This window comes from Capsicum annuum, chromosome 10 (assembly GCF_002878395.1).
Source record: "Capsicum annuum cultivar UCD-10X-F1 chromosome 10, UCD10Xv1.1, whole genome shotgun sequence".
NCBI lineage: Eukaryota > Viridiplantae > Streptophyta > Magnoliopsida > Solanales > Solanaceae > Capsicum > Capsicum annuum.
Window position 1 is genome coordinate 213,083,183 of NC_061120.1, and position 25,880 is coordinate 213,109,062.

At 36.3% G+C, this 25,880-nt stretch overlaps 1 pseudogene; it reads right to left on the reverse strand.

Moving 5' to 3' along the window:
• Positions 1–1,350: 1,350 nt before the first annotated feature.
• On the reverse strand, positions 1,351–24,594 carry LOC124887897 (annotated as a pseudogene).
• Positions 24,595–25,880: the final 1,286 nt, after the last annotated feature.

Consider the following 25,880-nt stretch of genomic DNA (forward strand, 5'->3'; position numbering starts at 1 on the left):
ATGACAATTTTTTTCTTTGGACATATCAATAAAATTCTTGTCAAAAATTTGGGATCAACATCCCCGTATAAATTTCATCCCATATATTCAATATCCAAAAACATGTAATATCAATTTATCAAAATCATATCTAAATTTCATAATTCAACAATTTTTTTCTCAAAATCTTCAAATATCACTATCAAGGTATAAAAACCAATTTATTTTATCAATAATTAAAATTTCAACAATTCATAATATAATTCATTTTTCCAATACTCAATATATTTTTGTTTAACAACATCAATTCTCAATATCACAATATAAATCAAAGTGTATATATATATATATATATATATATATATATATATAATCATAATATAATGTCATGTCTCAAATGTCCAAATTTCAATAAATTCCAAAATCTCAAAACAATATCAATTTATACGGATTTCAACAATAATATCAACATAATCTTTATAAAAGCCAAATTTTGGGCACAAGAAGGGAAGGATTATTCTTGTTCAAACCCCACATACCTCAAATCTATGTGTTTTGATGAACTTGTAATTCCGGAGCTCTATCCGCAAAAATAATATATGCACCTCGAAGATCTTGACTGGAGGAATTTATTTATCAAATTACTTTTGGATTTTAGCGGATAGAATTGGAAGGATATTAAAATTTATTCTAGAGCATATACGTTGCTTTCTCTGTGTTCTCTCTGTTTTTCTGTGGAAATGAGAAGCTGAGGCTCGGTTGGTGGGTTAAAAGATGGATGAAATTGAAAAAGCAGTGGGAGCACCGGACTCGCCGCCCGTCTTATTACACCGCTATATCCCAAGGGGCGCCTGGTAAATAGCAGTGCACTAAGGCAGGTGCCGCTCGCCTTAATGCAGTGCTATATAGCGGGCGCCGCCCGCTAATCGCGTGGGCTCACTGGAAAGGAATCTAAACGCGGCCTAAACGACATCCAAAAATTCTGAAACTTACCTGAGATGTACTATGAACTTCTACGATCATAACGCAACTTGAAAATTGGAAAACGGATGTCGGAAACGCCTCCAAATAAATCCCCAAAGTTAGGGTCTCAAAATAAAACTAAGTGTTGGAATTTTTATCAAATTTTCAAGATACAATTTCTTCCAACTCACTCTGAAGGCTTAAACATCACGAAAGATATACGGGGTGTTACATTATCTCCCCCTTGGGAACATTCGTCCTCGAATGTCTCTCGTAAAGCTTGGAATAGATAAGAAACTGAGGATACAAGACTGAAATAGCTTACTCAATCAACACAACTTCAACTTAATCTCTTGGACATTTCAATGCATGCTATGAACTCTTAAGGGTAACGGATAGACAATTGAATCAGGAATAAGAAAGAATAGTACCTTCGGTTTGCTCGAAAAAGAGATGGGGGTACTTGGCTCGTATATCTGCCCCGACTTCCCAAGTAGCACCCTCAACAAACTGATTTCGCCACAACACTTTGACCAAGGGAACTTCTTTGTTCCTTAGTCTACGAGTTTGGGAATCAAGTATCTCAATTGGAACTTCGTCATAAGAAAGATCATCCTGAACATCAGGACTCTCCGAAGGATCTATCACAATAGAATTACCTATACACTTCTTAAGCATAGATACATGGAATGCAGGATGGTCAGCTGACAATTCTATAGGCAATTCAATTTCATAAGATACCTTTCCAACATGGTTTAGAACTCTGTAAGGACCAACATAACGAGGGCTAAGCTTTCTCTTCTTGCCAAAAATTTTTACCCCTTTCATGGGCAAAATCTTTAGATACACAAAGTCACCAACTTCAAATTCAAGGTCTCTTCTTCTTACATCAGCATATGATTTCTGACAACTCTGAGCTGTTTTCAGTCTCTCTTGAATCAGCTTTACTTTCTCCATAGCCTCGAACACTGCATCGGGTTCAGTCACAGCGGCTTCACCCACCTCGAACCAACCTATGGGTGATCTACATGTTCTACCATATGAAGCCTCAAATGGAGCCATCTGAATACTAGAATGATAACTATTATTGTAAGCAAATTCAATTAATGGCAAATGTTCATCCCAACTACCTTTGAAATCAAGTGCATATGCCCTCAACATATCTTCTAAGGTCTGAATAGTTCTCTCAGCTTGACCGTCTGTCTGCGGATGGAAAGCAGAGCTAAGATGAACTTGGGTACCAAGACCTTTCTGAAAAGCTCTCCAAAACTGTGAAGTGAACTCAGTACCCCTATCTGAGATAATGGACAAGGGAACTCCATGCAACCTGACTAACTCATGAATATACAACTTAGCATAATCCTCTACAGTAAAAGATGTATGTACAGGCCAGAAATATGATGACTTAGTCAATCTATCAACAACAACCCAAATCGAATCATGATAACGATGCAAAAGAGGCAAGCCAGTCACAAAATCCATATTCACCACTTCCCACTTCTAAGTAGGAATGCTAAACTCTTGCATCACACCACCGGGTTTTTGATGCTCTACTTTGACCTGTTGGCAAGTATCACACTTAGACACAAACTCTGCTATATCCTTTTTCATACCACACCACCAATAGATTTCCCGCAAGTTGCGGTACATCTTAGTAGCACCAGGATGAATAGAATATTGTGCGCCATGCACTTCATCCATAATTCTCTGATGTAAACCATCAACACATGAAACACACAGTCTATCCTGCAATCAAAGCACACCATCTCCCCCTTGGGAGAAAACCTCTACCTTTTGGTCCTTGACTGACTCCTTCAGTCTGACAAAACTAGGATCTAAATCTTGCTTTTCCTTTACCTCTGAGACTAAAGAGGACTCAGAACTACTCTGCACTAACATCCTCCTTTCAGAAAAATCAAGCAGCCTAAAACCTAATTTAGCCAAACAATGCACATCACAAACTAATTCTTTCTTATCATTATCTACATGAGCTACACTACCCATAGACAACCTGCTAAGAGAACCTGCTACAACATTTGCCTTACCCGGATGATACAACACACTCATATCATAGTTTTTTAACAATTCTAACCACCTTCTTTGCCTAAGATTCAACTCCCTCTAAGTAAACACCTATTGAAAGATCTTATGATCAGTAAACACGTCAACATGAACACCATACAAATAATGCTTCCAGATCTTCAAAGAAAAAACAACAACAGCTAATTCAAGATGATGGGTAGGGTAATTCTTTTCATGAGGTTTCAACTGTCGAGAGGCATAAGCTATAACCTTACCTCGCTGCATCAACACACAACCCAAACCAACTCTAGAAGTATCACAATACACAACAAAACCATCAGTACCATCAGGCAAAGCTAAAACTGGGGCTGAAGTCAGTCGAGTCTTTAACTCCTGAAAACTCTTCTCACAAGAATCTGTCCACAGAAACTTAGGTTTCTTCTGGGTCAACTGAGTCATAGGGGATGCAATAGATGAGAAACCCTCAACAAAACGATGGTAATAGCCAGCTAGACCCAAGAAACTCCTAATATTAGACGGGGAGGTAGGTCTAGGCCAATTCTTTACAGCCTTTTTCTTTTGGGGATCAACTCTAATGTCTTCGGCAAAAATAATATGGCCCAGAAAAGCAACTGACCTTAGCCAAAATTCACACTTTCTAAATTTAGCGAATAATTGGTGATCTCTGAGAGTTTGTAGAACAATTCTAAGATGGTCAGCATGATTATGCTCACTTTGGGAATACACAAGAATATCATCTATTAACACAATGACAAACATATCAAGGTACTGTTTGAACACTCGATTGATAGGTACATGAAAGCTGTGGGAGAATTATTAACCCAAAAGACATGACAAGAAACTCAAAGTGACCATAACGGGTCCTGAAGGCCGTCTTTGGAACATTACATTCTCTTACTTTAAGTTGATGATAGTCGAATCTAAGGTCTATTTTTGAAAATTAACTCGCACCTTGCAACTGATAAATCGTCAATTATAGGAAGAGGGTATTTGTTTTTGATAGTGACCTTATTAAGCTGACGATAGTTAATACATATACGTAAGGAACCATCTTTCTTTTGCACGAATAACACAGGTGCACCCTAGGGTGACACACTGGGCCTTATGAGGCCCTTATCTAAAAGATCTCTAAGTTGTTCTTTTAACTCCTTAAGTTCTGCAGGTGCCATACGGTAGGAAGGAATAGAAATAGGCTGAGTATCGGGAAGAAGGTCAATCCCAAACTCTATCTCTCTATCGGGAGGTATCCCTAAAAGATCCTTTGGAAAAATATCAAGAAACTCAATGACAACACTGACTGACTGAATAGTTGGAGCTTCAGAATCAATATCTTTTACTATAACTAAGTGATAAATGCAACCCTTAGATATGAGTTTTTTGGCTTTCAGATAAGAAATAAAATGACCCTTTGGAGACACAGAACTCCCAGACCACTCAAAAACTGATTCATCAGGGAACTAAAATTTGACCACACGGGTCCGACAATCTATGGATGCATAACAATAATGAAGCCAATCCATACCCAGAATAACATCAAAATCCACCATATCCAACTCTATCAAATCAACAAGTATGACTCTATGAAGAACAGTAACAGGACAATTTTTGTACACTTGTTTTACAATAGCAGACTCCCCTACTGGAATAGAAATAACAAAAGGCTCAGAAATTTTTTTAGGATGCATTTTAAATTTCACAGTAACAAGTGGAATCACATAGAAAAATTTGACCCAGGGTCCAACAACACAGACATCAAAGTGAAATACTCAAAGCATACCAGTAACAACATCAGCAGAATCCTCCTGCTCCTGGCGGGAAGGTAGTACATAAAATCTGTTCTGACGCTAACCGCCAACAGTTCTAAAAGAAACACCTTGAGGAGGAGTTGGGCGAGTTACAGGAGCTGGAGCACTAGCAGTCTGAGTCTAAGGGCAAACATCACGGTTCCCCTGCCTAGCATACGGATAGTCTCTAAGTTTGTGGCCCATCTATCCACACCCAAAACAACCTTTCTTATCAGTCCAGCATTCACCCGAATGAGTCCTGCCATACTTAGCACAAGGAGGATAGTGAGGCCTGTTACTTACACTGTGCTGGGATCTAGACATAGCAGGCCTGATTCCCTATTTCGATCTGCCTATGGGTGCAGGGGCACTCATAGATGATGGCGTTGGCATAGAAGAACGATCCTGAAATTGAGGGTGGTTCCCTCTAGGGAATCTAGTCGAACCATAACCTTGTTGCTCAGATTTGGTCCTCTTATCTCCTCTTGCTCGCTCTCTTTTTCTTTGTTTATCAGCTTCTATCTGCTGTGCAAAAATCATCAACCTAGTAAAATCCACTTCCCTATTCAACATAGCAGCCCTGCATTCTTTAAATACATAGCCAGAAACACCAATCAAGAATTTATCATAATAGTACGGGTATCAGACATCATATCAGAAACATATTTGGCCAGCTGATTAAACTTCAAGCAGTACTCTTTAACAGTCATAGAGCCCTACCTTAAGTTCATAAATTCTTCAATCTTTTCCATCCTCAGTTCTAACAGAAAGAATTTATCTAAGAATGCATCTTGGAATTCTTGCCAAGTAACGGGAGCATCAACTCTCTCTCTACTCTTTTTTCATGTCACAACCCAGTCATATGCAATGTCTTTCAACCTTTAGGAATCCAACTCCATACTTTCCTCGTCAGAATCATGCATCACTCGTGTGATTTTTCTTACCTCTTCCAGATATAACTGTGGGTCCTCTCCTGCTTTGGACCCATAGAACTCGGGCGGATTCATTCTCATAAAATCATGAAGTTTGGATGCGGCAGCATCATCCCCTTATTGACGTGAGGCAGCAGCCTGAGTAGTGGCCTGTACAAAAGCAGTCACTGCTTGGGACAAAGTCTGAAAGACAGCCCAAAATTTAGCATGGGTTACATTTTCAGCCGGAGGGTGCGGGCTGAGGTGTCTGGTCATTGATTCTAGGAATACTGGTTCAGCGATGAGGCATTTTCTTTCATAAGAGAGCACGAGTTATTAGCAGAAGGAGACAACCATAAGCATGATAGATTATGAAAGAAATGACTTTTTCCTAAAACGTCTTGCAGCCTCTTAATCATAGATGTGGCGCGCTACACAACGATGATCAAGACTCTACGCAACGCGGCTTGTCAGACTCCCTAGAACTCTTATAACCTTAGGCTCTGATACCAAGTTTGTAATACCCCGAAAGTGGGTCCGGAGACGTCAAATGGGACTTAGGACTACGAGTAGCCCCAAGCCAACCCTTTCAGCCTACTACACACATTATTACTCAATATAACTCACAAATCCATCCACTTAATAATATCTTGCCAAATCAGAGTATATATAAAAAGAAGTATTGTCCAATAATACACAACCCATCACACCACAATCAATCCGACAAGCCTCTACAAATTACATAACTGAGTAGCCATTAGGACAAATCCCCAAATGACCCAAATAGTAATAGGAATAGATATACAACACTTAAGAATAATCTGAATACTTATTACTCGAACTAGGAGGACTCACCAGCTGCGAAAATGTAGAATCAAGCACTCGAATATCATTGTCGCTGATGAGACTTAGCACCTGAACCTACATATAGGAAATGTAACCCACACCAGAAGGTATGGGTCAATACTATGGAATATACCGAGCATATGGGGCTGTATGCAATTTAAGCAATAAATATATCAAGTCTTTACATAAATTATGCATACTATACTTAATGACTCACATAGCTGGAATAAAATCATCATAATCATGGATAAATAAATCATATAATACAAACACGTGAGTCATTTCAATAATTTCTCAAATCACTTCTTTCTTGATTTCAACATCTATAATAATCAAACTTTAGAAAAATTTCCATTTTTGGAATATACATCTCAATCTTTAATAATAACAACTTCCTCAAAACAATTCTTTCATAACACATACTTCCATATTTCAGGGAATAGAGACACACGCACACAGTGGGAGATCTTACAACCGATATAAACCATGTGAGCTACATGGAGTCCAACGTCTAACCCACGTTGGGGAGAGCTGTCCTATCCTTGCCATCGGAGTAGGACCTTAATTCATCAATCTCAAACACTAGTGATCACTATATAAATCAGCCTCAATTTCGACTCCTATGAGGGCACGTAGTTCTAGGGAAGTACCAAATCCTGCTACACCTCCCGCTCGGTGCTAAAGACTACTCCCGGACTTAGCTCAGAAATTTCAAAAGACAATCCACTTAAAACATTTCAACAATTCACAACGGGAGCCATCATGCTACCCCTTTTCATAATAATCAATAAAAGTGGATTTCTTTTCTTCAACTCAACATCAAGGATGACAATTTTTGTCTTTGGACATACTAATAAAATTCTTGTCAAAAATTTGGGATCAACATTCCCGTATAAATTTCATCCCATATATTCAATATCCAAAAACATGTAATATCAATATATCAAAATCATATCCAAATTTCATAATTCAACAATTTTTTTCTCAAAATCTTCAAATATCACTATCAAGGTATAAAAACCAATTTATTTTATCAATAATCAAAATTTCAACATTTCATAATATAATTCATTTTTCCAATAATCAATATATTTTTGTTTAACAACATCAATTCTCAATATCACAATATAAATCATATATATATATATATATATATATCAACTCAAATCATAATATAATATCATGTCTCAAATATCCAAATTTCAATAAATTCCAAAATCTCAAAACAATATCAATTTATACGGATTTCAACAATAATATCAACATAATCTTATAAAAGCCAAGTTTTGGGCACAAGAAGGGAAGGATTATTCTTGTTTAAACCCCACATACCTCAAATCTATGTGTTTTGATGAACTTGTAATTCCGGAGCTCTATCCGCAAAAATAATATATGCACCTCAAAGATCTTGACTGGAGGAATCTATTTATCAGAATACTTTTGGATTTTAGCGGATGGAATTGGAAGGATCTTGAAATTTATTCTGGAGCATATACGTTGCTTTCTCTGTGTTCTCTTTGTTTTTCTGTAGAAATGAGAAGCTGAGGCTTGGTTGGTAGGTTAAAAAAGACGGATGAAATTGAAAAAGCAGTGGGAGCACCGGACTAACCCAGGCGCCGCCCGCCTTATTGCACCGCTATATCCCAGGCGGCGCTTGGTAAATAGCAATGCACTAAGGCAGGCGCCGCCTGCCATAATGCAGTGCTATATAGCGGGCGCCGCCCGCTAATCGTGGCTCACTGGAAAGGAATCCAAACGCGGCCTAAACAACGTCCAAAAATTCCAAAACTTACCCGAGATGTACTATGAACTTCTACGATCATAACACAACTTGAAAATCAGAAAATAGATGTTGGCCACGACTCCAAATAAATCCCCAAAGTTAGGATCTTAAAATAAAACTAAGTGTTGGAATTTTTATCAAATTTTCAAGATACAACTTCTTCCAACTCACTCCAAAGGCTTAAACGTCATGAAAGATATACGGGGTATTACATGAATCCATGCCTTTGATATTTTATTCCTCAAGCCTAAGATAAGTGTTAATGTTATGTAGTGTAGTTTTCGTGCTTCAGGTTCTTATGTGTTATCCCTTTGGTGGCCTCTTCCTATGTTAAGATAGTGGCGATGATAGTGGATAAGCAATGGTTTAGATGTGAGAGAGTTGATGACCCTCATTAAGAAAAAAATTATTGATGCTTTTCTATCTAAGGCTAAAGTGTGAAGATTGAGGCCAAGTCTTTGATACATGTCATGGTTGGTTAGAAATTGTGTGTATATTTTTAAAGAATACTGCAAGAAAATTGTTGTTGATAAAGGTTTAGAGAATATGTGGAGTATTCCTTTGGGGGTATTTGCCTTAAAGTTATATGTGATTTTAATGATAGGCTTGAATATCATGTTGAGTGTAAGATGATGAATGCAATATGCGCTAGTGAATCCATATCAAGAGTTTTGAATTAGTCATTGAATTGGTAAGGCATGTTATGCTTAGGGTGTGAGCTCTAAGAAGATTAGAATATTGAATTGTGTGGTTTAGACTAGTATTGTGGAGTGGTATGTTGTATCTTATAATTTTTGAGTTAGTCTTGACTTTGGTGAGAGGACTTAGTTTACTTTAGACCTGCAGAAAGATTTATCAGTACCCATGTGAGAATTAGAAGTTGAATCAAATGAGTATGGTATTTAAGGGAATGGTATAGTTGAGAGAGCATTTGAGAAGTGATCTAAGCTTGAAATTAAGAAGTTGTGTTGCCTGAGACCTAGCAATCCTATCCTAGTTTATGAGTTATATATTTTTATTCCATGCTACGGATTTATATCAATGTTGTGATTCCTTAGTCAGATGTTTTGTTCAGATCATGCCCAAATCCATTGCTCCGTAATGTTAATAGAATTTTGTAGACAATGCTGATAAAATACTCCATTTGAGTATGGGCAGTCAATATGATTCAGTCCTTATAGCCTGCAATCCAGTTGACAAGCAAGTCGATAAGCTCTTATAGAGTTTCAACTTCTCATCTAGTATTACTATCTAAAGTTTCATGAGTATTTCTATTTCGTGAGATAATTCCATTCAATCCAAGCATCATGTTTCAGATTTGGCAATTTAATCATGACTCATTTCATAAGTGTTCAATGCGTAATCTCAATTTTCCAAATGTTTTTTGTCCAGACGGTGTAATACCCCTTGTATGATCTAAGTCTTGTTGTCTCATGATCACACTTCCATAAGTTATCACTTCTCAGTTCGAGATGTATTAATGGATCATGAACACTTCAATTGAATCCTCGACTCTCAACATGTATCAGTTCCTTGAAGCAAGTAAAGTAGAGTCAACTCAGAATTTAGTTTCAGATATTAAGTCATGATTCAGTTCTTAAGTATCTTGTGTAGTGTCACAGTCTCTTCCTAGTATTTTTACCAAATTATTATCATTCAGGGACGAATGATCCAAAGAGGGGGATGTTGTAATACCCTGAGTTTTCATTCTATAAACCTATCATATTTTCTCATGAGATCATATCCAGCGTAAAGTAATGGTTACTCATAAGTTGACACTCTCATTTCTATCTTAGCCATATAGTATTTTCATGAGAATTCATGCACTTGCAGATCAGTTCAGTGGCTCACTATATTTGAGATTCAGTGATTCGGTTTATACTAGTTGTACATGATAGCTTAAAGACTAAGATTCCTCTGTGATTCAGCTTAATTATCCACATTCGAGGATGAATGTTCCCAAGGGGGAGATAATGTAATACCCCATATTTTCATTCTGGAATTCTAACCGTCATTTCTATGCATCTAAGCTCTAATCCAAGTGATTCTCAAGTGAATACAAGTTGAATGATCATTATCCTAGTCTAAGGAGTAGTTTAGAAGTGGAAAATGTTCATAGAAATGACCTAGAATAAAGTTGAGCTAAGACTAATTAATTCATCCAAAGTTTGGCATTCGATTCTACAAGGGTCTACTTCAAACGTGTATATCTCTTAATATACATAGAATTTTTCATCTCAATACCTATCAAATTGTATATAATTGAATTATCTTTCCAATTATACCAATTTTGTAAAAATCTGATACCCGAGCGAAGAGTTATGCCCATTTTCGTGAGAAGCAGTAAGGGTGTGCGATGGGAAATGCGCCGCCCAATCATATGTGTATGATTGGGAGTGCGAGGCACACTTAAATGTCTGCCATAAGGTGTGTGACACACACCTTAAGGTCTGCTATGGGTTTTGTGTCGCATACCTCACTTCCAAGTGCCAAAAACACCCCTATATATGTCAATAACACGGGATTTAACCACAATTATCCAAAATCCTTTCACTTTCATCAAAAATTGGTCAAGAACACTTTTAAGGGTTTCAACCTAAAGATCAAGATATCTCAAGATTCAACCATGAGTTTTCAATAATTCTTCGAGATTCAGAATCCCTATCCCAAGGGCTACAAGAAGCACCTATTATTTTCATGAATAGAGTCCCAAGGTTAAGAGTTCATCCAAAGCTTAAATTTCAAGGTATGTGGGGTTTTCAACAAGAACACTCTTTCGTTCTTGTGCCCAAAAATGTTTTTCTTTTACAAAGTTATGGATTTTATATATTTTATTATGAATTTGAAGCATGAATTTATATCCTATATTGATTCTCATGAAATTGTGATATTTTCGATATTTTAGAAGTGGAACTATATAAGGACAATGATATTTTGTGCTTAAAGCTGAAATTTCCAGATTTTGAAGAAATTTATATATGTTTATGATGTAAAGCTTGAATTTTGATAAGTTTTAATCTGATATTGAGACATGGGTTGTTAATTCTAATTGAGATTGTTGTTTTTGAGAAATTATGTGTTATGAACACCTTGAATTTGAATGATTTGAAATGATAAAGAAGCTTTGACCTTTCAGTCGTAAAAAGGGATTATTTTGAACCCGAGATGAGAAAAGAAATCCACTTTTATTGATTTATTATGAAAGGGGTAGCATTATGGCTCCCGTTGTGAATTGTTGAACTGTTTTATAGTGGATTTTCTTTTAAAAAGATCTGAGCTAAGTCTGGGAGTAGTCTTTAGCACCGAGCGGGAGGTATAGTGGGTTTGGTGAGGTTGATTTATATAGTGATCACTAGTAAATGAAAGATTAAGGTCCTACTCTGATGACAAGGATAGGGCAGCTCTCCCCAACGTGGGTTAGATGTTGGACTCCATGTAGCTCACATGGTTTATGTCGGTTATGAGAAACTCCCAATGTGTGTGTGTGTACTCTCTTATCTAAGATGAATATATATGTTTTGAAGGGTTGGTTTTGAGAAAGTTATTTGTTTCCGAAAGATTGAAATGTATGCTCTAAAGAGAGCTGTTTTGAGGCTTGATTTCCTTACGAATTTGATACTATGAAGAAAGTGGATTGAGAAATTATGTATTGACTCACGTGTTTTACTTCATAAGTATTATTCATCTATGATTTTTGATGATTTAATTCGAGCTAAGTGAGTCATTTATATCAGTATGCATAATTTTATAAATTGTGATGTTATTAATATATTATTTTGTATAAGAATTGCACCCCTATATACTTGGTACATTTCCATGGTACTAACCCACATATTCATATGTCGGCTATATTTTCTCAGAATGTAGGTACAAGGTATAGTATGCACCTTCAGATCCAGTCAATTCGTGGCATCCAGTTAACAGATGATGATTCCTTTTGATTCAAGGGATCGAGTTAGTTATGCAGAACTAGTAGTGTTGTATTTTCTTTATTCAGTTGTATTGAGTTGGGATAGTCGGGCGTCATGACCCGGCTACTCATATCAGTACTAATAGAGGCTTCATAGAAAATCAATAGAAGTTGATGTATTTGGTTTCAGTTTTGGTTGTAAAGGTAGAATTGTAATCTTGTAAATTCAGTTTTTGTATCGATCATATTCAGAAAAGAGTTATTTTACATAGATTTGTATATACTTGTACTCTTTATTCATTTGCTTATGAGTTATGCCAGTAGAAGGGTTAGCTTGGGGTCACTTGTGACCCTAAGCACCGTGTGACATCTCGGGACCCGATTTTGGGGCGTTACAGGTGAAAACCCTCACGGGTCCTATAAGACGATGGTAAGCTGAGAGAGATAACAATGAGAGAGTCTTATTGGTGAAAACCCTCACGAAAACTGTAAGACGACGGCGAGTTGAGACAAATAAAAATAAGAGAGCCTTATTGTGAAAAACCCTCACGGACACCATAAGGTAATGGTGAGTTGGGAAAAAAAGGAAAGGAGAGAGTCTTGATGGAAAAAACCCTTGAGGCACCACTAGTCAAATGAGACCTTAAATGCAATTGACCTAAGGAATCAACTCAATTTCGAGGTCATTAACTCAACAACAATTGGTAGAAATTTTTGTATGGAAATATCAGGTAATTTAATCCGATATGCATGTCATAATCATTAGAGTTGACTGTCATTTTTAGATAAACTTTTCTTTTGTCTTTTTCAATGGGGACATTCACTATCAGCTTTTTTTCTTCTCTTTAGTTATATTTTTATTTTCTTGTGTCAGTTATCCAAATTAAGCAAAAATTGTTATTATTTTTCTCTTGTCTTTGAGTCAAGTCCATGTCAAACAAGTGAGAAAAGATTTCAAAACTGGCTACCAACTTCTTCAATTGCACAAAGCAAGACAAAAAAGCCAGTGCATAAAATAGACATGATTCTGAGCCAAAAAAAGACATGCAGAAAGCTCTGTCAACAGGTAAATTTGGGAACTCATAAAAATACCAAAGTTTAAAGGGTTTATTTGAGAAACATGACAAAGTAGACATACTGTGTTTATTTCATAGTCACTCTTAATTGTCTGAGTTTGGGTCAATGACGTGACAAAGTAGGGGAAAGTGTCAGCAATCTAAAACAAAATGAAGGGAATGAACACTGGAGCAGGTGTTGGGACAGCTAAGTGCTGCAAGCCACCACTATGTTTTTAACAGAAAATTTTCTTTGTTGAAACAGGGGCAAATTCGCTTCACTTACTTCAGCTACCATTGGAAAACCACATCCGTGGGAATTTACTTTCTGTTCAGGACCCTCGTAGAAAATGGGAATTTACTTTCTGTCCTAGATCCCCCTGGAAAATGGGATTTTACTTTCTGTTCAAGACCCTCCTGGAAAATGGGATTTTACTTTCTGTTCAGGACCCTTCTAGAAAATGGGATTTTACTTTCTGTTCAGGACCCCCCTGGAAAATAGGATTTTACTTTTTGTTCAGGACCCTCCTGAAAAATAGGAATTTACCTTTTGTTCAGGACCCTCCCGAAAAATGGAATTTTACTTTCTGTTCAGGACCTTCCTGGAAAATGGAATTTTAAGGACCCTCCTAGAAAATAGGAATTTACTTTCTGTTCAGGACCCTCCTGGAAAATGGGATTTTAGTTTTTGTTCAGGACCCTCCTGGAAAATGGGAATTTACTTTATGTTCAGGACCCTCTTGGAAAATGAGATTTTACTTTCTGTTCAGGACCCTACTGGAAAATGAGATTTTACTTTCTGTTCAGGACCCTCCTAGAAAATGGGTACTTACTTTAGTTCAGGACCCTCCTAGAAAATAGGAAATTGCTTTCTGTTCAGTACCCTCTTGGAAAATGGAATTTTACTTTCTTTTCAGGACCCTCCTAAAAAATGGGATGAATTTATTTTTAAGTTCAGGACCCTCCTAAAAAATGGGACTTTAGTTTCTATCCAGGACCTACCGGAAAAAATAGAAATTTACTTTTGTTCAGGACCCTCCTGTAAAATGGGACTTTATTTTCAAAAACTGGAATCTTTCTTTATCATAATATCTGTTTGGGATAGCTTTGTTCTAGTTTTGATTTTGATTTCAGGAGCCCGCCTGGATAACAGGGTGAGGAAATTTTAAGTCAGGAGCCCGCCTGAAGAACAGGGTGATGAAATTGTAAGTCAGGAGCCCGCCTGAAGAACAGGGTGATGAAATGGCAAGTCAGCAGACCGCCTGAAGAATAGTGTGATAATATTGAAAGTCAGGCAATAAGGTCAAGAATTTCAAAGTCAAACAACAAGGTCAAGAAGTTAAAAGTCAAACAATAGGGTGAAGAAATTTAAAGCCGTGCAACAAGTTGAAGACATCACAAGTCAGGAGCCCGCCTGAAGAATAGGGTGATGAAACTTAAGTCAAGAGTCCAAAGAAGCAGCGTAGATAGGATTTTTGTAATGTCATTTATGTTTTAACTTGTAATTTTCATTTTTGATGTAATGACTAAACCGCAGACCGAAACCTTGATGGAACCTCACTCGCCAACTCGGTATAGTCCTTCTTTTACAATTATTTGAGATATCCGTGACTTGATTCCCTCATAACTTGGGTAGGTAGGATATCCTAAATCAAGACTTGGTCTTCCTCCTTCCTTCTATTTCATTTTTTAATAATGGTCGGGACAAAATTCTGTCTCGTTGTCTACTTCATTATCTGAAAAAACTTCGTGTTTACATTCAAAGGGGGAATGATGTAGACACGTAATTTTGTCCCTCACCAAAAGCACTTTTACCATTCTACCACCACCTTACCATGTATCCTATCCAGTGTGATAATCTCTTCACAAAAAGACAAAAATAAAAACCCTTAACAAATCCTAACAAATTTTATCTTCTTTTAAACATCCCAACAGCCCTCCCTATTAAAAGTTGACAACACATCACCACCCCACATACCCCTATACCCCATACCCCATGCCTTACACATTTTCCCCATTTCAACAATACAAAAAAGGATGATTCAGAAAAAAGTTCTTAAAAAAAGGAGGAGGGGGGTCTTCTTCTTCATGGATGAGAGATACAAAATATTATACCCATAAGGAAAAAAAAAATTCATCTTCTTTCAGAGAATAGGCACACACAGAGATACCATAGATGATTTTTCTTCCTTTTGTTTTCTTATCATTATCTACATACAACAACAATTCTCCACCCACCATTTTCCTTTTCTTCCATTCATTTACGTACACACACTTAATTTTACCAATACACACCCATATATATAAAACTCACACAAAAAATAGAGGATCAATAAGAAAATGGGGAAGGTTCGGTGAGTGAATAGAAAATCGAGGGAGAGAAAGAGAGAATCGCAAGAGAGAGCAAAAAATCTAGAAAGAAAAAGGTCTGGAAAATGGGAGGCCAATGTGAATAGTGATGGTGAATAGTGATGCTAAACAGTGACGGTGAACTGTGTCGATGAACAATAACAGTTAGTACGGGTCATTATTGCTCATTGTCGAGTTGGATTATCGGTGTTAAGGTTTGGCTTGAGGTTTCCGGGTGCAGACTCTCTTTATTCGAATAACATTGAGTTTGAAAGCTTCAAATTGAGGTCCAATTCTACTCTTTTTCTCTTTTATTTCATTGTTTATTATATTTGGTATTGGATTGAATATCGTGTATTGTTGGAATCATTGTTGGTAGTGAATAGTGTTTTATTTTGATTCGTGGTTGGTTCCCTTGAATATAGATCTTATAATGAAATGATATCTTGTTTGAGAATTAAAATTGATTGTTTCGGGTGGGAATGGAGAAATTGAAAAAAGTTGAATGTAGATTAATTTTGGTTTGTTGTCGTTTTGTTTAATTCAGAATAAGCATGAATGTGATTGATTTATGATATGTTGAAATGGATAGCCAAAGTTTAGGTTTGGGTAGGCAAATTCAGGAAATAAGTGTTTTCTTGTTGAATGTTTGAATGTAGAATTTGTGTTGAATGGTTTGGTTTTAGTGCTTGTTTGGATCAGATGTATTCATTCACCGGGAAATGCCCGAAGGTTTATTGTACTTATTCCGGGGAATGCTCCGAAGTATTTTGTACTCAGAGGACGTCCATAGCGAAGTCCCAAGGCATCGGGTAGAACATGGGAGCACAGTTTAGGATTAGTATAGGTTAGAATAGAATTTATATTTTTTGCATTTTTTTTACTTTGGACTGTATAATTGGAGTGAACATTATATTTTGGGATTTATTTGGGTTTGTGCTTGTTTGTTTGATTGTTGTGTGTTTATGTGGTTTATACATTAGTAATGTCAAATTAGCCGATATACTCTACCAAGCGATCGTGGTCAAACCACGGGATCGAGGGATGCCTAACACCTTCCCCTCGGTCAACGGAATTCCTAGCCGGAATCTCTGTTTGCAAATTAGTTTAAAAGAGTCAAATTATTTTGAAAAGAATTTTCCAAAGGTGACTTGGCACACCGGATTATGCCAAGTGGCGACTCTGAATTAAAAAAAATATAAATAATCCTTTTTTGAAACAATCGTTTTCTTTTGTCACTTTAATAATAAAAACCCTTCGAACCTTTAAATTATTTTCTTTTGGTGGTAAAAAAGGGGTATGACAGCTCTGGCGACTCTGCTAGGAACATAAATATTTAAGCGTTTGATGATTAGAATCCTAGGAGTTGCCTACCCCAAAGCCTAGAATTTGCCTACTAGTTTCGGCCTAAAACATGATACTATCAACGTTCAACATCAACAATGAATAAAAATATTACAATATTCTCTCTTATTGATTTTCGATTCCCTCTCCCAACTTTATTTTTATCAATCACACCAGCAAAATTACTCAAATTCGCTACTCATATCACCGAAATCATAACATTAACAAAATTAAACATCATAACGTCAACAAAAATCCAATAATCATGATCATAGCATTCATAATCACAACTAATTCAAAAATCAAGATAAAGAAAAGGGAATGGGTTAAGGACATGGACCTCAATAAAACTTGTTTTTGGCTTTAATAGAGAAATTTGGGACTGCAATCGTCGAAAAGGAACCCCAACGATGAGCAAACTAAATCAATTTCCCAAAATCATCACCCAAACAGATTTCAAACCAAGAATAAAACCCGAAGCACCCTAAAAATCTAATAGAGAATTGAGACAGATTGAAACTGATCTCGAGTGAGCTGACAGCAGCCAAGACACGATGATTAAGGGTCAGATTCAAGTGACTTTTAGTGTTTCCCATCCAAATCTACTCGAAAATTGAAGGAAACCGATGAGATCTTGGGATTTTGGGACTAAGCCGAGCAGACTACGACCTGTAAACTACTTTCAGCAAAAGTTTGCCGAAAAAACTCAAGAAAAATGATAGATCTCGCACTGGCTTCTTGGTTTCTTGTCGGAATCTCAAGCTCCCTCCAATTTTCCGACCTCGTCCTCACTATGTGCGTGCATGTGTGTTTCCAGTGAGAGAGAGCATTTTATGGTGAGTTGTGTATGTGTGTGCGTGATTTTTCGTGAGAAGGAAGAAAAGGATTCATTTCTCTGTGTGTGTTGTGCTCCCTCTTAATGGAAAAAGGGATGAGGAGTAATATGTATATATGCGTATGTCTCTAAAAAACAAAATGGAAGCCCGTGGAAATTGTGTGGGTCCGTATATATTTTTTCTATTTTTCTGTGATGAAGCCCAAAACAAAAAATTGTTCCTTTTCACTGATATGGTGTCCTAGTCATGATGGAAAGTTCCCTGTGGGTCCCTCTTCTTTTCTTGTTGTTGTATATGGTTAAAGGAATCAAAAAGAACGTGAGGGGGTGGTGACATGGGTAGTGAGGTGGGGTAGGGGAAGTTAGGATGATTAAAACAAGATCAAATTTGTTACGGATTTTGTTTAAGGGTTGTTATTTTTGTATTTTTGTGGGGTATAATCACATGGATGAGGGTGCAGTAAGGTGAGCTAAAATAGATAAAATTGGATTTTGGGAGGTACAAAATTAGGTGTCTACACTTCTAAAAAAATCATTAAAATCGTAAATCTAAAAACCTTTTCTTCAAAATCATGATTTCTAAACCCTTTGCATAATTAAAAGAAGATTTCTATGCCCATGAAATTTTAGGAAAACCCCACGTACCTTAATTTATGACTTTTGAATGAACTCGTTCTTTAGTAATGTTATTCGAACAATTGATGGGTGCTTCTTGCAGCCCTCGCAATGGGGATTTCGAATCTCGAAGAGTTATTGAAAACCCACGGTGAAATCTTAATATATTTTGATCTTTGGGTTGAAACCCTAAGAAGTGTTCTTGGTGATTTTGAGAGAGAATGACCTTATTTTTGTGCTTAAGGGATTTAATCCCGTGTTATGGCTGAATAGGGGGTGAAAAATACCACTTTTGCCCTTAAAATGTGAAAACATAACCTGAAAATTGGGTGCATGCGACAGAGCGTGTGTCGCACGCTAATTGTGCGATGCTACTGTCTCATTCACGAAAATGGCTATAACTTTTTTTTCGGGTTTTGGATTTTGGTGAAATTGGTATCGTTGGAAAGATAATTCAAAGAGATTTCATTTGATATATAGTTGTCCCTCTAATTCGTTATATACAAAGAGTTATGGTCTATTGAAATTGACCCAAGTTATGATGCTCACTCAAACTCAAACGATAGGAAAGCTTTCAACTCATCCTTGAGTTAGGGGACCTCTATAATCTCAATTCATTCTCAAATAGATTTCCACACTACATAATTGATTAACATGCCACACTGCATAATTGATTAACATGCCAAGTTTACATAGGATTTATGGCTTTTGGTTCATCTACGCATAGAAATGACGGTTTTCATTCTAGCCCAAAATACGGGGTGTTACAACTTTAGACCTTGTTTCATAGTTTCTAGCTGTATTGTTATCTCATGGAATAGAATTATGGTTTTGTACTTTCGTTAGTATCTTTTCTAAGATGTTTAGTTCAAGGTTTTTCTTTTTCCATATTTGGTACATAAGGTTATGTTTATGTTTGGTTGTGTATACTAATGATGAAGCAATGGGTTAGACATCTTAATTGCTATGTTGCCTTTTCTAAGTGCTAATTGGCGTAACTGTTGATACTAGCCTCCAAATTTTTTTGTGATCCAATGTTCTCTTTTTTCACTTGTTTATTAAAATGTGGAAGGGATATTGTCAGAGCCAGACAGCTGCAACCCAATATCCCATTGATAATTCAGATCATAACTTTTGCAAAATACCATTTTTGTTATTCATTAAAATTTTGTTAGTTCTATTTAATTTTTATGTTTGATCATTACAGTTTGTTATCTTGTTGGCGGGGCATTGTTTGGCTTTGTTGTTGCCAGGTGGTGGTATATATTATTTCTTTTCAATCTCTCTTTGTTTTTCCAACTCAGGATTATAATAATTGCATAAAAGAGACTTGAAGTTTGCCTAAGTTTAAATATGATTGACTTATTTTTGAATTTTATTTTAGCAGGATAAAGCTAGCTTATGAAAACTTAAAAAGGTAAGTTACACCCAACTTTCTTAGTTTCGTTTCAATCTGTGCATATATCTAATGTGATTTTAGTTCACTTTATATTGTAATGACCCGAGACTACCCCCTAGTCATCACAAAGTGCTTGTAATCACAAGTGATCCTAAGCTAACCCATGAACTGGCATACTGTTAAACAACTGAGTTATAACATAATAAATAGTTGTTTTGTTGTGCAAAAATATAATAATACTAAAAATCTAAAATAGATACAATACTAATAAAGCTTTACAATCTGATAAATGTGAAGGATGAAACTGAAATTACATGACTGACTCTGACTGACATCTATGAAGCCTCTACTATACTGACTATAGATAGTTGGGACATGTTCCAAATACCACTAATCAATACACATGAAAGTAAATGAACTGTACAAGAACTAAAACTGTCTGGAGTTCCCGAAGTATGAGAACTCATCACCTGCTAGCTGGAATCTGCAACTGTCTGATCGTTATGTGCGGGATACAACTGGTACCTACATTATGAAACAATGTAGCCACACAGACGTATATATGGATCAGTACTTCTGAAATGTACTGAGCATGCAGGGGTGAATGCAATAAGTAAAACGGATTTCATACATAATCGTAAAATATGCATGTAAAGTGTAAGTAGACTCACCAATAGGCTAGAATAAACTGAAAGCTGAAAACATCTTAAAGCATGAGTGACAAACATACTCTGATAAAATGGTGAATCTCTACACTTAATTTTTGTAAAACTTTACTTTAATGACATAAGTAGAACTAAAGCTGGGATATGGTAAAATATGGATATTGTATGAATAGTGGGTCTGAAACTATGTAATGGAGACTGACATAAATCAAGGATCTGAATATACAATCACACTGAGCACGAATGCATAAACATACTAACTTATCTGATTAACTGAATGACTAATAGCTGAATACTGGTGTAATACAGAACTGTACTTATTCTGAATAACTGGACTGAAATTGTAAAGTACTATGCATATGTGGAAAGGACTGACTGAGCAACATGATATAACTTAGCATGAATGTATGTAAACTGTATTATCTAAGAATTTAAGACTAAGCGTATAACATGATTTTGAAAATAGTCTGTAAACTGAAATACTGATAATTGTATGCTATGGTCAAGAAGAACTGAATTGAAGTCTGAACTAAATACTGAACTGAGACTGTAACTGAGATTGTGGGAGGTATCATCTAACTGATATAAACCATGTGACCTATCATAGATTTAAACGTCTGACCTATGTTGGGGAGGGCTGTTCTATCCTTGCCAACTGAATCAAACCTAAACTGTAGTGATTATTAACTGATGTCCCAAAGGACGAGGGTGTCATGCCTAACTGATAGGGTACCCCTCAAAGTCTACGGTGGCGCCGTAGTTCTGGAACATAGGGACTGCTACTAGTGCCTCATGCCTAACTGACGGGGGAGACACTATCCCTATGTTCGCTCGGTGTTGAATTCTACTCCCACCTGAGTAACACTAGAATACTAACTTGTAAATGCACTGATAACTGATAAGCTCATGTCATGGAATTTTGAAAATAATAGTGCATACGGATTTTGAGGTAATTATTAACGATAAAACTGATACTGGGACTGAAACTCGATTGTACTAGGCTTGACTAAACCCACACTGATTCTGTTAACTGACCAAACTGGAATGAGTTCACTGAGTTTGTTAACCACCTAAGTACTATTATTCGTGAAATTACTGTGACTATTCTGTAGCTACTATAATTCTAGATAAACAGCTAAATTGTCTGATATTAAATACCCCAAGACTAAATAGCATTGATAGTAAAGCATGGCATGACCTTGAAAGCATTTCATAAACTACTTATACACCATGCATTCATTTAGATATTTTGTAAAACACTTGAGGGGCATGAACTTGAACATGGTAATATTTTAAACATGGGAGCATAGCATGATTACATAACTAAAATCAAGAACTGGAAAATTCACATGTAATTCACTTAAAATAGGACATGAGAGTTTCAACAAAACATGTAAAGTTCATAACATAAACGTAAGAATGTCTTAAACATGAGTGAATAATAGAGTTACATGGCAAAATTCATAACTTGGGATTCATCTTGAAATTGACTTAGCATGATATGGGATTTCATCAAACATGTGGAAGACATGAATTTAAAACATGGGAATATTGCTAAACATCATGAAGTTAGGATCCCTCATGGAATTTACTTGTACAAAGTATGGGAAATTCAAATTTATAGCATGAGGAATTTAAAATCTTGCATGGAATCACACATGGGCTGAATTAAATTTAAAACACCATGAAAACATGTAACGCCCCGATTTGCTAAACCAAAATGCTACACGGTGCTCATAACCCTGAAGGACCACATGCTAACCCATGACTGATATCTGTACCTATATATTGCATAAGATAACATAATAATGCAGAAACATGCACTGCAAGGCCATAAGGTTCAATCATTAACATAGCTGAATAACGTAACATCTGTGTGGGCTAATAGAACACCCAAAAAAACTAGAATTACTGAAGTCTGAACATGAAAATCTGTATCTAGTTTGAAAGCCTCTACTATTTGAATAATCTGAATAATGAGCCGATGGGATATGTCCCCAACTAAATCCAACTAATAAGCTAATCAATGAGATAAAAGAAAAAAATTATCATGTCCTTGAAGGATGAGGACTCATATCTACTCTGACTGCTGGGAATGGAATCTACTGTTGATCTAGAACTTGTGTCTCTGAACCTATGGTGTAATATAAAAAGAAAGCACCGTAGCGCAAATGCGTCAGTATGATGGAATGTAATGAGTATACATATAAGGTAGGCTGAATGCATGGGGTTCATATTCATGAACAATACTAATACATAGTTGATTAACTATCATGAGCGTGAGAATACATGCATGATACATAATGACTGATACTGATATCGTGATGGCCTAATTTCTAAATTTGAATACTACTAAACTGACATAACTTATAACATGAATAGCTATATCTGAATATAACTAATAACATGAGTGACTGTGACTGACAGTCCTGAATCTGATGGAACTATCTGAATTCTATACTGTATCTGAGTTGACTGTATCTGACAGACCTAAATCTGAAGAACTATCTGAGTTTTATTACTGAGACTGATTGACTATATCTGATAGTCCTGATTCTGTAACATGAAACTGTGGGAAGTAGTATCTAACCGACATGTCCCATATGTGCTATAATAGCCAAGCTGGGGTCCAATCTATGCCCTGATTAGAAGGGTGTCAATACTGCATCATTGGTAAGGACAACATGTAATTAACCCTTATATAATAGGTAACTCTATTGATAATGGTGGTAACCCTCAGATAACAGGTTAATCCACATCATCTACCCTCATATAACAGGCTATGCTGTCTCAACCTATGCTGGCTACATAGTTCTAGAACGCAAGGATTGCTTCTAAGAATTACACGCTCATATAGCAGGTGAGTTCCCATCCTTGGGTTCACTCGGTACTAATTCCTACTCCCATCTGAATGGACACTAAACATGATTTACTGAATTGATCATAAGCTAAGTTACTAAGTTCCGTTGACTGAAGGAATACTACTGATACCTGACAACTGACTGAGTCATGAGATCATGGAGATTTTTCTTGAGTCATAAGACTGTTTGAAGTCTAAGAATTCATAGCTTGACTGAGAGTATCATGAAAACATGACATGGATCTAGGCACAGAGCTAATATTTCGAGTACAAGTACCCCCAGGACTCGATAGAAGGAAACTGACATAGATGAGTTACTTGAAGATTTGACTAACATCATAATACATACTCCATTCATAGGAGCATTTCATCAAACATGTAATAGGCATAACTTGTACATACATGGGGATTTTATGATATCATGCTAGTTAGACAATATTCCTTCATATAGGCATTTAATAAAACATGTTGCAGGCATGGTACATGTAAACATCATTATTCAATTCTAATTTTATCATTCAAGGATTTCAATCTTAGGGTTGCTTGAATCTATAACCATAGTAATTAAATCCACATGGATATTATTAACAATCATGGAGTAGGATCCAATTTTATATTTATCAACATGAACATGAGCAGTCAAATCATGAAAACATGAAGGAAATCCATAATTTAAGTTTTAGAAAAGGATTTTTGGGCTTCATGGACGAAAGGGGTCCATGAATGAATACTATGCATACCTGATTCAAGGTTCTTGATGTTCTTGAACTTGGAGAATGGAAAATCCCTAAATTCTTGAAGAAGATTGGATATTGTTCTTGGAGATTAAATTTAGAGAGACACCCTAATTTTTGTTTGTGAAATAATAGTGGATAAAGTGGCTGAAATCGTGAATAAATGGGTATATATAAACGGGTGCTAAATGACCAAAATACCCCTATTAAAATGACCTAGAAATCATTGAAATTATGGTTCGATGGTGGCCTCTGATGGTCCGTCGGTCCACGCCATCAAACCTGGGCAGAACTGGCAGCTACTGGAAGTCTCCGATGGTTGCCTCCGACGGTCCGTCGGACCTGCGACGATCCGTTGGGCCGGACCATCGGACAGTGATAGAAAATGGTCCTATTGGTTCGCAGAGATGGTGGCCTCCGATGGTCCATCGTACCTACAACGGCCCGTTGAGCCATACCGTAGCATCTAGGCAAAATTCCTGCATTCTGTTTTTCGGACATAACTTTCTGATTTGACATCGGATTTTGATAAAATTGGTACCGATAAAAAGATTAAACAATTTCCCACATGATGGAAAGTGAAAATCATAAAAATACCATATGTAAAAAAAATAATTCATATTTTAAAGCAAGTTCAAACATCGTGGTGATGATTTCAAGCTAAGAAAAGGCACGGGTATTACAAAACATGAAATTCAATCTTTCTTGAATATACAAAATACCATAATAATGAAAAATTCACTCTTTAAATAAAAGAAAAGAGTTTTTGAGATCCATGAGTGAAAGATGAACTTCCACATACCTTAATAGGCTTGATTTGATATAGAAAACTTGACTTTGAAACCCTTGGAGATGATCTTGAAAGCTTTTCTTGAGATTCTTGGATTAGGGAATCTAATTCTTTGATTTTATTAAGATATTGTAATAAATTCTTGAAGTTCTTGAATGGAGATTAGGGTTTGTTCTTGAGGGAGGCTTGGAGAGAAATTATGGATAAAGGGGCAAATAATGCTCCCTAAGGCTTTAATTATTTGTTACGGACGAGTTAGGGTGAAGGAAAGGACCCTTTTTCCCCTAAGAATATGAAAACAAAACCTGGAAATTAGGTACGTGCGACAAAGCGCGCGTCGCACGCTAATTGTGTGCAAATGCTGCCTCTCTCACGAAAATGGCCATAACTTTTTGCTCGGGTATTGAATTAAGGCGAAATTGGTATCATTGAAAAGATAATGCAATTATATAAAATTTGGTGGGTCTTGAGCTTCTCAATTCTATGTATATAAAAAGTTATACATATTGAAATTAGACCCTTGTAGAATCGAATACCAAACTTTGGACGAATCAAAGGATCTTAGTTCAACTTGACTCTAAAAAATTTCTATGAACATTTTTAACCTCATGAGAATTTCACACACTAGTATAAGGATCATGAAGCTTATATTCACATGAAAATCACTTGGATTATAACTTATACATATAGGAACAACGGTTCATAGACTAGCCCGAAAATACAGGGTGTTACATTATCTCCCCCTTGGGAATATTCGTTTTTGAATGAAACTGGTTAGATTGAGAGTACTGTACGAAGGTAACTGAGAACATTTTTTGAACATGCATGAATTAGAACATGATTGCATAACTAATTATAAAACATGATACATGAACTGGATATTATGAACTGAACTGATTTCGTAAATACATGCACTTACATGAGAATGTTCATAAGGATGAGATAGGAACGAGAGAGTCAACTAATGAGTATCCATTACTTCAAGATGGATTTTTTTTTATGAGGAAGAGATAAA